The 17608-nt window shown below is 40.5% G+C and overlaps 1 protein-coding gene across 7 annotated transcripts in view; it reads right to left on the bottom strand.

Annotated features, from left to right (window-relative positions):
• Nucleotides 1-17608, bottom strand: part of SYBU (syntabulin) — a 105219-nt gene that overhangs the window by 19205 nt on the left and 68406 nt on the right. The window lies entirely within an intron of this gene.

The raw sequence follows: 17608 nt of genomic DNA, 5'->3' as shown, positions 1-17608 counted from the left end.
CTTTAGCAGTCAGCTAGCCACACTTGAAATTGCACATTAAAGACTGGGGACAAGGGGTTTGGGTGTTGGTGCACCCAGTTAAGCATACATAGTACTAAGCGCAAGGATCTGGGTTCGAGCCTCTGCTCCCCACCCAAATGGTGGGATATCTCACAAGTGGTGAAGCAGGTCCACAGGTGTCTCTTTTTCTCTATCTTCCCTTCCCTCTCAATTTCTCTCTGCCCTATTGAATAAATTGGGGGAGGGAGGAAGGGGCGGGGAAGAAAAGAAAAAAGAAATGGCTTCCAGGAGCTGTCGCTTTATTATGTTGGCATTGAGCGCCTGCAATAATCCTGGAGGCAAAAAAAAAAAAAAAAAAAAAGTCTGGGATAATCAACTAGTTAGAAGCAGCCTGGAGGAGAGTCGGGCGGTAGTGCAGCAGGTTAAGTGCATGTGGCGCAAAGCGCAAGGACCAGTATAAGGACCCTGGTTTGCGCCCCGGCTCCCCACCTGCAGGGGAATCGCTTCACAAGTGGTGAAGCAGGTCTGCAGGTGTCTTTCTCTCCCCCTCTGTCTTCCCTTCCTCTCTCCATTTCTCTCTGTCATATCCGACAACAATGACATCAATAACAACAATAAAAACAACAACAAGGGCAACAAAAGGGAATAAATAAATATAAAAAAAATTAAAAAAAAGAAGCAACCTGGAGGAAAGGGAAGACTGCAGGTAAGTGCTTGAATTCTGCACTGATTATTGACTTTCTCGGATAGCAGCTGCAGTTCTTCTCCAAAAGAACAGAGCCTTAGTAGGTGGGAATTGGAGGTTTTGAAACAGAATAAATAAAGTTCACAGTGACAGTGGTGGATACTGTGAATTCTATTGAAATTGGAAATCGTTGTTTTGGAGCAATGTGGGGTTTGCTTATAGGTTTACAAAGATCACCAGTACATTTTGGATATAGACTAGAATTGGGTATGCACGTAGCAACACACTGTGTGGGGCAATAATAATACAAATTCATTTGTAACACAAAGTATACAGTGCTCAGAAGTTATGTTTATAAACCACAAAGCAGTCATAGAAATATCCCATGAACTTCATGGGGAGGAGAAGGGAGTGGCAGAGAGAAGAGAGAGCAAAAGAAAGCAGATTAAAAAAAAAAGACAAAATTACAAATTATTTTAAAAACACAGTCTAGGCTATCTGGCCCTAGAGCATAAATCACATTGTAGGAACTGAATAGTCAACAATGATAATTAAAAAAAAAAAGCGGGGGTGGGGTGGTGGCTCATCTGGTTGAGCACACATGTTACAATGCACAAGGACCCAAGTTCAAGGCCTCAGTCCCCACTTGCAGGGGGAAAACTTCACGAGTGGTGAAGCAGGGCTTCAGGTGTCTCTCTCTCTGTCTCTCTATCTCCCCTTAACCTCTCAATTTCTGGCTGTCTTTATCCAATAAATAAAGACACTATGTATTTTTAATTCAGTCAAGTAAAATCTAGATATATGGGCTCTTCCAGTCTTGAACCTGGAGTCAATTCACATTTCTGAGCTGAAGAAACATACCTAAACTATGTAAGCTTCTAATAAGCAATGAACAATAATTATCTTCTGAATAACAACTACTTATTGAGCGTCTACAAGACACTAGGTCCCAAAATAATGCTTCCTATGTTTTAGCCTCTATAATTCATAAGACAGACATTGATTTTATTGTTCCCTATTGAGAACCAAAGCTGATTTCTCCAAAGCTTATGAGTAACAAATGCTTCTCTCCGATTAAACTGCTCTACCACTTCTGTGATATGATGTTGTGTCCTCAGGAAAATTAGTGGGAGAAGTGGGGACAAAGCAAAGGTTTTTGAATAAACTATATAACTATTTTTTAACAGTGTAGACTAGTCAAAAACAAAAGATGGCCCACTGGTGAGCAGTTCCCTCTCACTAAAGGGTTTTACTAGTTTTGCTAGAGAGAGAGAGAGAGAGAGGGAGTGTGTGTGTGTGTGTGTGTGTGTCGGGGTGGGGTGTGTGTGTGTATAGGCAATGGGCAACTCAACCTGGATCAACAATGGTAAAGAATGTTCCATCCTCTGAAGGAAGGATGGACAACATACTCTATGATACATACACCTGAGGAAGATGGGTCGATACTGGAGATACTGGGGCAGCATGGAATGTTTCTACTCATGACCATAGAATGTGAGCTCAGATCTAGAGGGATGTAGAGGTTGCACAGGCTCCTAAGCTAATTATGGGCCCCAGATCACATCAAACTGATGGGGTTTACAGTAATATTTATACCCCTTTCCCATATTAGGGAGCTACTCTCTTCCCTGATCCAGCTTTCTGGTCCTTTTCCCAGCCATGACATTATCTCCCCAGACAATAATTAGGATTCACTTGCATATCAGATTTCAGGCTCAGGCAAAAACAAACAAACAAAACACTAGTATAGCTACAGACCCTTTGAAATATAACTAAAATATGCCTACTAGCTATCTACAAAATGGAGGACTCCCCCCCCCCCCCAACGCTTCACCTGCACTATTCCAGCCTTTAGGTCCATAATTGTCCAACAGTTTATTTGGTTTTGTATATTAACTCTCTTTTCAGCCACCAGGTTCCAGATGCTAGCAGGATGCGACCAGACTTCCCTGGACAGACAACCCCACCAATGTGCCTTGGAGCTCTGCTTCCCCAGAGCCCTTCCCCACTAGGGAAAGAGAGAGACAGGATGTGAGTATGGATCGACCTGTCAACGCCCATGTTCAGCAGGGAAGCAATTACAGAAGCCAGACTTTCAACCTTCTGCATCCCACAATGATCTTGGGTCCATACTCCCAGAGGGTTAAAGAGTAGGAAGGCTATCAAGGGAGGGGTTGGTATACGGAGGTCTGGTGGTGGGAACTGTGCGAAGCTGTATCCCTTTTATCCTATGGTTTTGTCAATGTTTCTTTTTTATGAATAAAAAATTAAAAAAAAAAGAAAAGTGAGAAGCAAGTGCCTGCAATGGAAAAAAAAAAAAGAAAAAAGAAAAAAGGCAATGGGCAAGACAGAAAAATCCCAACTTTCAGGACTTCTCAGAAAGTTCAACCTCTTCTGGGCAAAAGATCAAGAATTAGCTGCCAGCACAGAGGGCATCATTAGATGTCAACTCCCAGCAGAATTCTGGGATGATTAGGGTGACAATTTGTCAGCACCAAGACCTTCTGGATTTCAGAGACTTTGTCTTTTGATGTAATAAACTCCCAGAAACTCCCTGAAGTTAATTGGTTTCCTCTGAGTAATGCACTGGCTAAATCACAGTATTTTACAGTCTCAAGAATTCATGATCAATAGTGGTCTCCAGCAAGATACCGGTCCTGACAGCCTAATTCAATCAGCCTGGCCTGCCAGTAAATGATGAGGTTGGCTATAAAATGATAATGGCAGATACTTTAAAATAAATAAATAAATAAATAAATAAATAAATAAATAAATAAATAAATGCCGTGGCTGGTAATCACAAAATTGAAGTTATTCTTCTTTTTTTTTTTTTTTTGACTCACAACAACCTTTATTCACTCTTGTACAATACCCAGGCCCCCGTCTAACGCGGCGTGCCGCAGGGCACAGCCAGGCGGATGTCCCACCATCTGCACACACTCCCGGGGCAGCTGCTAGTGATGGCCATGGCCCGTAGTCTGCTTAGAGGCTTTCAAAGCTTTACTTTTCTTATCTGCACTCCTGATCTTATAAACAATGAAGCCCATCAAGCCCATTCCTACCCAGATCTCCTGGTAAACCTGGGTGTAGTAGGGCCGCAGGGGGGTCCAAACATTTTTCATAAAGCTTTGCAGCATCTCGACGCCGGACCCGGGCTCAGGCCGCCGTTGCCACACAGCCGACGACTCGGCAATGAAGTTATTATTCTAATGTAAATTTATTACTCTAAAATGCCTATTTTCATTCCTAAAAAAATACATTAATAACCCATCCACCGTGGTCTGAGAGATGGCACAGTGGAAAAAGCATTAGACTCTCATGCATGAAGTCCTGAGTTCAATCCCCAGCAGCACATGTACCAGAGTGATGTCTGGTTCTTTCTCTCTCTTATCTTTCTAATGAATAAATAAATAAAATCTTAAAAAAAAAAGAACCCATCCACCACATTTTAAATACCTGTATTAAAAAAAAAAAAAAAGAAAACAGAAAGCAAGACCAGGAAAGAAAACAACTGAAATCTATTGTTACTGCAAGGTGATTTGGGGCCATTATGTACTTTGAACAGAAGGGACAACTTCCAACTTCATTCTATACTTTATGTCTGCTGGAATTTGATATACTGACTCTCTTGTATATGCAGGGCCTAAGGTTGCTTTGTTCTTGTACTTTCCTAATTTGTTTTTTTGAACATCTGAAAGAGGTTAAAGGGCTTGGTCCCCAGTAGCTACATTCAGACCATTTGAGTAAGTTGTGTCAACTATTTCAGTTATTGCTCTTAAAAGTATAAATGACTTCCACCTTGGTTAACGCAATGTCAAGTCAATGTAATCTTTTTAATGAATAAATAGGTATGTCAATTTTAAGATATCCTCTAATGTCGTCTCTCCATTTAAGTAAGGCAACTAAGAAGAATGGTGGAGATACGAACCTCCTCTTTGTCTGTTAGCTGGCAAGAAAAATGTTAAAAAGATACAAATAGTATTTATTTACCAGAGTACATTTCATCTTTGGGTAGTGCAGAGGATTGGACATGAGACTCCAGAGCCTGAGGCATGAAAGTCTTTTTTTTATTTGTATAATTTTTTATTAGTGATTTAATAATGATTGACTAGATTATAAAATTTTTGTAACAGGGGTAGGTACAATCCCACACAGTTCCCACCACCAGAGTTCCATGTCTAATCCTCTCCAGTGAAAACTTTACTCTTTATCCCTCTGGGAGTATGGACCCAGGTTCATTATGGGTGGAAAGAGGGTGGAAAGTCTGGCTTCTGTATTTGCTTCTCCACTTGACATGGCTGTTGGAAGGTGGATCCATGCCCCCAGTCTGTTTCTATCTTTCCCTAGTGGGACAGAGCTTTGGAGAGGTGAGGTTCCAGAACACATTGGTGAGGTCATCTGCCTGGAGCAATCTTTTTTATAATCATTATGATACCTCCAGAGTCCCCAAGTACTCTTATCAACTTCCTTAAAATAGTGTGTCGGGTCAAGGCTATGATTAAGTGCACACACTGCAGTGCACAAGGACCCAGGTTCAAGTCCCTGGTTCCCACCTTCCGGGAGAAAGCTTCACGAGTACTGCAGCAGGGTTGCAGGTCTCTTTGTGTCTCTCTGTCTCTCTCTCCCTCTCACTTTCTCTCTGTCTCTGTCCAATAATAAATTAATAAAAATATTTTTAAATGATGTGTGTAGCCAGGCTACTATTGTGCTTATTAAAGCTCTTTTGCATTAAAAAAAAAACCAATTTACAGATTATCTAACCTTCAAATATAAGCCCTGAGTTAGAGAGTTGGGGTTCAAAATCCCTCTCTTCTACCTACCGGACAAAGAACTTATAGGCTATTTTACCTCGCTGTGCCTTGATTTTTTTATCTATTAAATGGACATTATAAAAGAGGATTAATAATCTTGTGAGGAAGATGCTGTGTTCTCTCTGTCTCTCTCTCTCTAGTATATGTATATATGTTTATATGTACCTCCCTTCCCGCATACCTCCTTCCCTCCTTTCCCTTGATAGAGGATGAGAAATAAATATAGAGAGGGAGAGAGAGACAGAGAAGGGAGAGACACTACAGCATCATTTCAGCACTTGTGAAGTCTCTTCTGCAGGTACTACCATGTGATAGCTTCGTGCTTGAACCCAAAACCCTGTGCATGTGTACACTATACCAGGTGAGCCACCTCCTGGCCCTCTCAACTAAGACTTTCAACACATATTCCATGGGCACTTTTTGGATGGTCTCAGCCTGAAGATGTTTTGTGGTAAAAGTTTTTGTGTAAACCTATTCACAACTGATAAATTTCAGACATCAGAAGGAAGGAACATTTTGCCAAAGTAATAGGAAACAACACTGGACTACTAAAGAGAAAAAAGCTTAAAGGGGTTTGAAAATAGGCCTAGCCAAGTCATCCTCATGCACGCTCTCTTCCTTTCTCACCAATGTTGTCTTTGATTAGCTGCTTGGGTCGATGGAACAGCATTCCAGCACTGAACAAGGAGAGTGAGCTTGATGACCCAGTCCCTGGTCCCCACCTACAGGGGCAAGGCTGCAGGTGTCTCTTTGTCTCTTTCCCTATTTATCTCCCCCCTCACCTCTCAATTTTTCTGTCTCTATCCAATGATAAATAAACAAAATTAAAAAAACAGATACCTTGAATAGCAACTAGAGTTTTGGTGAGTAACTGTCCTGCAACAGAAGTTGTTTTAAGAAACTACACTCACTGTTTACCAGGAATTCTGGTGGTGTTTGACTGGTAGTATGCCTAGACTTTCTTAAAAGGTGTCACTTACACAAAGCGCAAGCACTGGCTCAAGGATGATGGTTTGAGCGCCTGGTTCCCCACCTGCAGGGAAGTCGCTTCACAAGTGGTGAAGCAGGTCTGCAGGTGTCTATCTTTCTCTCCCCCTTTCTGTCTTCCCCTTCTCTCTCCATTTCTCTATGTCCTATCCAATAACAGTGACATAAACAACAATAACAACAATAATAACTACAACAATAATACAATAAGGGCAACAAAAGGGAATAAATAAATAAATAAAAATTTTTAAAGGTGTTCCATTGGGAGTCGGGTGGTAGCGCAGCGGGTTAAGCACATGTGGCGCAAAGTGCAAGGACCAGCATAAGGATCCTGGTTCAAGCCCCTGGCTCCCCACCTACAGGGAAGTCGCTTCAGAGGTGGTGAAGCAGGTCTGCAAGTGTCTATCTTCCTCTCCTCCTCTCTGTCTTCCCCTCCTCTCTCCATTTCTCCATTTTTCTCTGTTCTAAAATGAAGACATCAATAACAACAACAATAACTATAACAACAATAAAAATCAAGGGCAACAAAAGGGAAAATAAAATAAATAAAATATTTTTAAAAGGTGTTCCTTAATTCCTTAATTCATAATTCATAATTGTAGGATAAGAGTTCTGTGCATGTGGTGTTAAAACCAGGATTTAGAGGAAGACAATCAAAAATAAAGGAATATGTGCAAACTGATAACTAGACTTTTTTTTTCCAAATAGTACCAGCAATCTGGTCTCTGAGGACATTATTATTTTTTGCTTTCAAGACACTGTGAAGAATATTACATTAGTCTCAGAGAACAGGGCAGTCCTAGAATTTACGAAGTCACGGCAAGTCATTCTAAACAACCTCTTTTATCCTTTTTTATCCCTTTTTTATCCCTCTTTTATCCTTTGTTACCTTGAAGCTATTAAATTAATTCAGGTTGGTCACCTCTATCTCCAACCTCAAACAGAAGCATCAAATTAAAAAAAGGGGGAAAAATAGTCACTCATCCCATCATATCACCTCCAGCCCTCCCCCCTCCCATACAGATATTTTATTTAAAGCTCTCCAGGGAGGGGAGAAGAGACATTTTCACTGAAGCCAAGCAAAGCTATTAAGGAGCAGCTGGAGTAGTGGACACATGTAATTACAGAAAGACACTACTAAAAGAAAGCTATTCTAAAGCAAATTTACTAGAACTAACTTTGAGATGCAAAGCTTTGGGAGACCCAGTTAAGGAATCTAAGAAGTGCTTCACAGCCTAAAGATTCTTGTTTTTACCATCTAGATCCCTATTCTCGCCCCCTCCCCCCCCGCAATCACACACCCATAGATAGAACACAATGTTTGACTAAATGATCAATACACAGAGTAAAGGTATATATTTGTATACGTACATGACTTCTTGCATTTCAGAATAGAAATAGCCCCGAGTGTTACGTTTCTGTTTATATCTTCAGAAAGGTTTCATCATTTTAATTTTGAACCAGTTTTTATTGACTTACCATTAATTTACAATTTTATAAAATTCCAGTACAGTTACTGACCCTCTTCCTGCCTAAATCTCCTTATTTGTCAAATGGGGGAGCCACTATGTTAATAACAAGTATTGATAAAGAATTATGGAAATTGAATGAAACTAGGAAAGACATTTGATAGTGTCCACCACACTGTAAGCATACAATATTTGTTGGCTCTTACATCTAGCTAGAACTTCTGGCAACAGTGGTTAGAGGACTAGAAGAGGTCTTTCTCCTTAAGTGGTCCCATGGTGGAAAATTCTTATGCAACTTACATTTAAAAGTTTTTATTATCTTTATTTATCTATTGGATGGAGACAGCCAGAAATTGACAGGAAGGGGGGAGGGAGAGAGGGAGAGAGAGACAGAGAGACATCTGAGCCCTGCTTTACCCCTCGCAAAGCTTTCCCCCTTCAGGTGAGGACTGGGGGCTTAAACCTAGGCCCTGTGCACTGTAACATGTGTGCTCAACCAGGTGCACCACCACCTGGCCCCTACAACTTATACTATTATAATCATTATTTCGAAAAGGTGGTTTCCACTTCCATTTTTTTCCAGTGGACTGTTTCTACAAGTCCACTTACATATATGTGTATATAGTGTGTGTATTCATGAAGTATGTCTAAATATCCTTATTTCTAAAACAAACTCCCTATAAACTCTATCAAAAATGTCTAGAGTAATTCCTAAGGTAGTATCCTGCCTTCATACATCCCCCGAGGGATAGGGAGATACTCAATGTTAGAACACTGGACTTGGCTTGTATGCTGAAGCTCCAGAGACCCAGGTTCAATCACTGCTAATAGCACATACCACAATTAAATGGTGCATTTTCTATCTCCAGCTCTAATTCTAATATTGACCTCCTCCTCCTTTCTAGAAGATTCCAATGCACTCTCATTGCTTACTACTTCTTTTATCCACTCTTCATAACAGCAAGTGGATTTGAAATACATATACAAATGTATATGTATATGTATATGTATATGTATATGTATATGTATATATTCGACAAGGATAAGTAGCTGAGCCAGATAAAGATAAAGAAATGAATTAGAAGGAGTCATCTCCCACAATCCCTGTGTCCGACCTTCAAAACTGCCTGGCTTAGGGGACTTGGTCTCTGCCAAGACTTGAGCTGCTGTAAACCTATGTGCATTTTTTTTTCCTGTTACAGGTGTCTGTTTCTCTTCTTCTCTCTTGCTCTTTTATAATTAAACTTTCTTTAAAATTTAATTTTGTTATATTTATTTATTGGACAGAGATAGTCATAAATCAAGAGGGAAGAGGGAGATGGAGAAGGAGAGAGATAGAGAGACGCCTGCAGTCCTGCTTCACCACTTACAAAGCTTTCTCTCTGCGGGTGGGGACTGGGGGCTGGAACCTGAGTCCTTGTGCATTGTAACATATACACTCAACCAGGTGTGCCACCATCCATCCCCTTCTCTCTCCCTCTCTATCACTCTTTTCCTTCTCAACTTCTGTCTGTCTCTATCTAATAAATAAATAAAGATGATTTAAAAAAAAAAGAATGAAAAAAAGAACGAAAGTTCTATAAGGTTTGGTTTACTTAGTGAGGTTATCTTTTCTGGAGCTTAATATGCTCTTAAAAAGTGAGATCTGGGGGGGTTGGGGTAAGTGCACGTGGCACGAAAGGCAAGGACCAGTCTGCAGGGGAGTTGCTTCACAAGCGGTGAAGCAGGTCTGTGGGTGTCTGTCTTTCTCTCTCCCTCCTCTCTCCATTTCTCTCCTATCCAACAATGATGACATAAATAACAACAAAAATAATAACTACAGCAACAATAAAAACAATAAGGCAACAAAAGGGAAAGTAAATAAATAAATATATCAAAACATTTTTGAAAAATGAGATCTGACTGGTTTGGAGTGAAGATGTCAAACACTATTCAGCAGAGAGAAACCCCTCCCAATAAAGCATATCCACTTCACTGGGGCTATGCTACGGACCACAACCTGCTAGGTTTGGTGGAGCTGAAATATGTAAGGCTGATGCACTGAAAAGCACCAAAGGAATCACACAGACACCTTGAACCAGCCCTGTGGCAGGTGGGCTCCGTGGAGCACTGCACTCACTCTCTTTAACTGCCCTTCATGGAACAGGACTGGGAAGGGTCGCTTCCACGGTGTTCATGTGATTAATCCTAATTTATTATTTTGCCAATCTGGTAGTCCAGAGAAAATCCTCAGAGCAGCTTTTGCAGATTTGCATTTTCTTTATTTTTCTTTATTTTTTAATGGTTTTAAAAACATTTTTATTAACTTTATTTATTGGATAGAGACAACGAGAAATCGGGAGAGAAGGGGGAGACAGAGAGGGAGAGAAACAGAGAGACACCTGCAGCACTGCTTCACCATTTGCAAAGCCTGTAGGTGGGGACTGGGAGTTCAAACCTAGGTCCTTGCACTCTGTAATGTGTGCACTCAACCACCACCCAGACCTAATTTCTTTATATTTATTTGTTGCATGAGAGAGACAGAAAAAGAGAGTAAAAAAGAGAGAGAGGTGAGGAGAGAAAGGAGAGTGAACCAGAGCATTCCTTTGGCACATATAATAATGTCAGGGACTGAAGTTGGGACCTAATTCCTTTTTTTTTTAATTTCTTTATTGGGGGAATTAATGGTTTACAGTCAACAGTAAAATACAGTAGTTTGTACATGCATAACATTTCCCAGTTTTCCATATAACAATTCAACCCCCACTAGGTCCTCCTCTGCCATCATGTTCCAGGTCCTGAATCCTCTCCCCCCTTTCCCCCAGAGTCTTTTCTTTGGTGTAAGGGACCAAATTCTTTTAGGCCCCTTTTGGCCTCTGTGCCACCTCCTGAGTCATTTACAACTTCTTACAAAATTTGCTAAACTGTATTTCTGCCCCCTTTAAAAATAAAAATAAATTAAAAATAAACAAAGGAACTAGCGAGAAATCCAACAGCTTCTACTTAAGGTGAAGTGTTTTTCCACTGATTCCTAGATAGATGGGCTGCCCACCTTCTGTGTCTAGCAGGAAAACCTAAATCAGGGAAAACCAGCACTTGAGGAGGTGGTGAATTTGAAGCAAGGGTGTCACCAGATGGGGAGAGTGAATGCAGGGGGAAGGAAGTGATGAAAAAGTAGGCGAGAGAAACAGGGACAGAGAAGCCAGCAGTACTAAAACATCAGGACAGGACTAGATTAATGTCTGTAAATTATATGTGATGCCCAGAATATAAAGGATAGGATAAGGATGGACGACTCTTTCCTAGAATCACCTCACTTCTCATACAGCTCCATAAGGTCATGTTTTCTTTTCTTTTTTTTTTAAGACCTTTTTTTTTTGTTGTTGTTTTATTGTTGTTATAGTTATTGTTGTTGTGGATGTCCTCATTGTTAGATAGGAGAGAGAGAAATAGAGAGAGGACAGGAAGACAGAAGGGGAGAGAAAGAGAGATACCTGCACACCTGTTTCACCACCTGTGAAGCAACTCCCCTGCAGGTGGGAAGCCAGGGCTTGAACCAGGATCCTTATGCTGTCCTTGCACTTTGCGCCATGTGCGCTTAACCTGCTGTGCTACCGCTTGACTCCCTAGACTTTCTTTAAAAATTTAATTAATTAATTTATTTATTAATAGAGCGAAACAGAATTTGAGGGGGAGAGGGAGAGGTAAAAAGGGAGAGAGATAGATACTTGCAGCCCTCCTTCATCACTCTTGAAGCTTTCCCCCTGCAGGTGGGGACAGAGGGCTTGAACCTGGGTCCTTGTGCACTGTAATGTGTGTGCTTAGCAGGTGCATCACCACCTGGCCCCTATAAGGTCATGTTTTCTATAAGCAGCTCTAGACCATGAAGTGGCAACAACAACAACAACAAAAAGAAAAAAAAACCAGCCACTTGATCTAATAAAAAAAATTTGGTGTGATTTATAACTCCCTATAGAGGCATGCAACTGGACTCTAAACAAAAAAAAGTATTTAAAAGAAAAAATTCACTTCTGTATTTAACTGTTTTTTTTTAATCAACTCTACGATTCCACAGCTTTAGCTGTCCTCCCTTCTTCTTCTTTTTGATTTTTTAAAATTATCTTTATTTGCTTATTAAATAGCATACACAGCAAGAAATTGAGAGGAAAGCGGGAGGTAGAGAAGGAGAGAGACAGAGAGACACCTGTAGACCTGCTTCACCACTTGTGAAGCTTTCTCCCTGCAGGTGGGGACCAAGGGCTCGAACTCGGGTCCTTGCCCATAGTAACATGTGCGCTCAACAAAGTGCACCACCACCTCGCCCCTGCTGTCCTCTCTTCTTTACCTTAATTACCTACAATGTCAACTCTTGATGTAGAGGTTCCTTGCAGCACCCTAAATACCAAAGTCCAAAAATTAAAAAAAAAAAAAAAAGAAAGAAAAGAAAAAAAAAGAAAGTAAGAGAAAAAGCAAGAATGGAGTGGAGAGCTGGAGAGAGATAGTCTATGTAAAGTGATTCACATGCCTGGGGCTCTGGCTCACAGGTTCAATCTCCAGAACCACCATAAGCCAGAGCTGAGTAGTACTCTGGCAACAAACAAACAAACAAATAAATAAAAGAGAGAAAGGAAGAAGGAAAGAAGGAAGAAAGTAAGAAGTAAAAGAAAGAAAGAAAGAAAGAAAGAAAGAAAGAAAGAAAGAAAGAAAGAAAGAAAGAAAGAAAGAAAGAGAAAGAAGTTATGGGCCACAATTTAACCCAGTCACATTTTACGCCTGACTCACTATCTGTCATATGCTTTACATTGGTTTGTCCTAGCCCTCCCCCCGCCAAGAGAATTGGATCAGTCCTGTTAATTTCGCGGGCCTGCTTACAGACTTTACAGGAGTACTGACTACAGACTTTACAGGAGTACTGACTCTCCCCTTCACTCGACTTAAAAACAGTCTAGCAGAGGCTGGGTGGTGGCACTCTTGATTGAGAACACATGTTACTAAGTACAAGGATCCAGGTTTAAGCCCCTTGCCCCCACCTGTAGGGTTTGGGGGGGAGCTTTACAATGGAGGTGAAGCAGGGAGGCAAATGTCTTTCCCTATCTCCCCCTTCCCTTTCAATTTCTTTGTATCTATCCAATAAATGATAAATAAATAAAAATAAAAACTTAAAAAAAAAAAAGAAAGAAAACCAGTTTATCAGCAGAGTTCCATCCCCGGTAACATTTTACCATCCTTTCCTGTTTTCCCTCTCTCACAATCCCCAGGAATTTGATTTTCCTTTTTTTTTTTAGTAAGGTGTTATGATTTAGGAGCTTTGGATTCTAGCTGTGTGACCTTGGAAAAGGCACTTGGTCTTGCTGGGCCTCACTTTTTCTAGAAATTTTTAAATTATATTTATTTGTTTATTTATTTATTTAATAGAGGGAAGATGGTGATAAGAGAGGGAGAGAGACAGAGAGACACCTGGAACACTGCTTCACCACTCACAAAGCTTTCCCCCTACAGGTGGGGACTGGGGGCTTGAACTTGAGTCCTTACACATTGTAACATGTGCACTCAACCCAGTGTGCCACCACTCGACCCCCTATTAAATTTTAATGGTAATAGCATCTATCACACAAAATCTAGTTGTAAGGGTTTTGTAAGTCAATATACAAATAATAATTAGAAAGAAGTATCGAGTACTCAGCAAACACTTTAAAATGTTGCTGCTATTTTTCATTTTACTACTTTTCTATGAAGTACATGGAACTAACAGTGAGATGAGGCTGTTATGTGGGGTAACAAGCAAAGATTCAAGACAGGCATGAAAATAAATGAGCAGAAACCACTCTGAAACAGAATCATTTAGAAATCAACTTGTAAATCCTCTAACTTGGGCTTTATTGATTGAACTTCCCAATTTCACCAGAGTGCCTCAAGTACAGATTCCCAGCAGAGAACTAATTATCAGATCTTTTCATAGGATCACAAATACTCATTGCAGAAGGTAATCTCTCCACTAAGGTGAGGTGTCAGTGGTTCACATATAGGTCTCCAGAGCTCTCACTCACAGGCAGAAGTTGGGGAAAACAAGATCAGAAGAGAAAATACTAAGCAGAACTTGGAATCAAGTTAGTGTATTATACCAAAGTAAAAGACTCTGGGGTGGGTGGGAGAGAGTTTGGGTCCTGGAACATGATAGCAGAGGACCTAGTGGGGGTTGTATTGTGTGGAAAACTGAAAAATGTTATGCATGTACAAACTATTTACTGTTAACTGTGAAACATTAATCCTCCAATTAAAAAAAAAAAGTGCACTCACTTGACTGCAACAATGTCCAGCTCCTATACTTATTTAATATTTTATTTATTTATTGGGTAGAGACAGAGAAACTGAGGTGAAAGGGGGTAGGTAGGGAGAGAGAGAGACCCATAACACTACTTCCCTACCTGTGAAGTTCCTCCCTTCCCCACAAGTGAAGATTATGAGGTTGCACCTTTTTGCGTCTTGTAACAGGTGCACATAACTGAAAGCATCACCACCTAGCACCTAAAGCTAAAATCTTTAATCTTTCTTTTGACTCCAAATGGAGCATGAATGAACCCACTATATGAGGTTCTTATTAGAAATAAATTATAAGTGAGTCGGGCGGTAGCCCAGTGGGTTAAGCACATGTGGCACAAAGCACAAGAACCAGCATAAGGATCCTGATTCAAGCCCCAGCTCCCCACCTGCAGGGGAGTCGCTTCACAGGCGGTAAAGCAGGTCTGCAGGTGTCTATCTTTCTCTCCCCCTCTCTGTCTTCCCCTTCTCTCTCCATTTCTCTGTGTCCTATCTAACAATAACATCATCAACAACAATAATAACTACAACAACAATAAAAAACAAAGGCAACAAAAAGGAAAATAAATAAATAAACAGTTAAAAAAAGAAATAAATTATACAACATATACTACTGTAAATATATGATAGCTATTATTTTTTTATTATTGGTCTATTGGTCTATGTGTTTCATTCTATGTGTCAAGTTTCTCTAAGAATTTTTACCTCTGGGCACTGTGTGTTTTTTTTTTTTTTTTAAGTAACATGCCTTCATGTTACAAATGTGAGGTATTTATTACAAAACTAAACTCTACTACAAGTGATAACTTTGACAGATTACCTCACTTCTCTCCTTTATGTCTAGACACAGGTCTTAAGTTCAATTTGATCAATGTGCTTTACAAAATTCTACTTCCATCAATTGTCACATCACGTAGGTCTTATATTGTGGGGAACTGTGAAGCTGAAGTTGAGCATGGTGTGGACTGCCTATGAAAAATGGGTGCCTGAAAGTACAGCCACCTCGTCAGTCTCCCCAACCTCAGGGTTGAGCAGAGGAGGACCTTGGCTTTCTGGGTTCAGTCTCCCTATCAGTCTCCCTGGCGCCACAAAGGTTCACTTCCTTCCACTTCTCTAAGCACAAAGGTTCACTTCCTTGTTCTCAAACCGGTTAGTCAGCTTTCTCATCTACTAGAACCCCCCTCACCTCTTCCCTGTCCATATATGCCATGCAAAGACACACCCCCTCCATGTGCCTGCTGATAATCTCACTTCCTCATCTTCTGTACCTGCTAGACCACCCACCCAGTGGTTACTGGAAAAACCCTCACCCTTTCTCAACCTCCTGGTGCCTTAACCATATTAGGTATAAACAAACTGCTTCCCCCTACCACCCTTTAAAAGCTCTGCTCTGCTGCTCAATAAACAGACTATTCACCGCCATAGTCTCCTGGGGCGATCTTTGGTCTCACCTCTTGCTGCAGATTGCAAAGTTATCCCAGCATACCACCCCTGCTGCCTCGGGCCAGTTTCTCGCTGGCGCCTGTCTCTGGTGGCCAATGGAAGGGTCTCGCTTAGAGGTGTGGACCCGAGACAGGCCCCCATGAGAGCCCAACATCATATAAGCAAACACATCAAACATATGAGACAGGTGGAATTGTATTCACACTTTGCACCTGGGAGGAGAAAACTGGCAACTTTCAAGGTTTCACAGTTCATAAGTGGTGATCATGGGATGTGAAGTTAGGCATTTTTTCTTGAGAAATATCCCAATAATATATGTATCAAAATAAGCCCAAAACACTAAGAACACACTTGCATGATGTAACTTCAAGTGTGGAGAATTTTTTCCCCTCCTACTTGTTTTCTGTTTGTTTGTTTCAAAAGATGTGCTGACATCTTTGTAGATGAGCTTACAGGCAACCTGCAGCAGGGGTCTTAACAAGATTATCAACACCCTGCTGGGTACCCCTTTCCAGAGAGCAAATAATTAGTGAAGGCCAACTAAATGAGCGAGAAAACTACCTTTTTTTTTTTTGTCTCTTCTCCCCTCCCCCCCACTTTTTTGAACCATCCCTACATACCATTTTATTTTCTCCTCTTTTTCCTTATTAATGCTTTTGCTATTTTTGCTTTTTTAAAAGGGATGATATTTTTGCTTTTCGGGGGGATGTTGAGCTCCGGTGATGGGTATTCTGTGAAATTGTACCCCTCTTGTCCTATGGTCTCGTCGATCATTATTAAATCAATAAAAAATAAAAAAAGAGAGCTAACAGGATATCTAATATAGATTGCATCATATGCTCCCCACTAAATATGATGAAATCTTATTTTCTGTTGTGACTATACTTGAAGAAAGGGCTCTTAGAGGATGGTTATAATCAAATACTTTGACAAAAGTGGAGTCCTAATATGCTAGGGTCAGTGACCTATTAAGAAGAAGAGACACCTTTCTTTCTTGTGTCTTCTCTCTCAGAAAGAAGATAACCTCTATAAGCAAAGAAAAGTCTCACCAGAACCCAGTCAGGCAGGCACTTTCTAGGCTTAAGAGATGTGTGTATGTGATGCGTGTGAGTATTTGATAGAAGAGAGGAAAAGTAGAAGAGGTAATATTAAAAATACTCCTAATTTTTCTGAACACAATAATTGACGATTTTGTATGGCACTGAGCCTCTGTAGATGTTTGTTTCCACCGCTTTTAACTATTATTTTTAAATTTCTGATAGAGAAGTCAACAGACAGAGATGCGCGCGCGCGAGAGAGAGAGAGAGAGAGAGAGAGAGAGTGTGGAGACATCACAGCAAGGTTCAGCATCTGTAGATCTTCCTCACAGCCATCCATGATAATCTCATGTGATACTGAGGCTCAAACACAGACATTCTTTCAGGTAAGGCATTGCCAGACATTCAATTTATATTTAATGTTTATAAATATAAATACATTATAAATTATAAATACATCTGAAAGGTGTGATTGGCAGCAGGAAGTGGGGTCCTTGCAGGTTTTCATGATTATAGATAGAAGCTAAGATAACTAGAAACCTTCCCCCAGCATAGCTGACGGCTGTGGTGGAGAGGTTAAGTCACTGGATGTGAAGCTAGAGGCCCATGATCGAATCCCTGGAGTTGGATGTCTCTACTTGAAGGTAAACCCGAACGTGAGGGGGAAGAGGAGGGCATTCAATTTATATTTAATGTTTATAAATATCCAGTTGTTAATTCTTACCACAGACTGAGTCACTAGTACCTAGGTTATCAAAGGGAAGTATATAACCAAAGAGCTCATCAAGGAAATGAATCAGAGAGCATCTTAATCTTTAAAGTTTAATATATTTAATTAGAATCTAACATTTTTAAATGTACTAAAAAGAGAGAAAGGAG

Source organism: Erinaceus europaeus, chromosome 1, assembly GCF_950295315.1.
Source record: "Erinaceus europaeus chromosome 1, mEriEur2.1, whole genome shotgun sequence".
NCBI classification, from domain to species: Eukaryota; Metazoa; Chordata; class Mammalia; order Eulipotyphla; family Erinaceidae; genus Erinaceus; species Erinaceus europaeus.
This window is presented reverse-complemented; position numbering and strand designations above follow the sequence as displayed.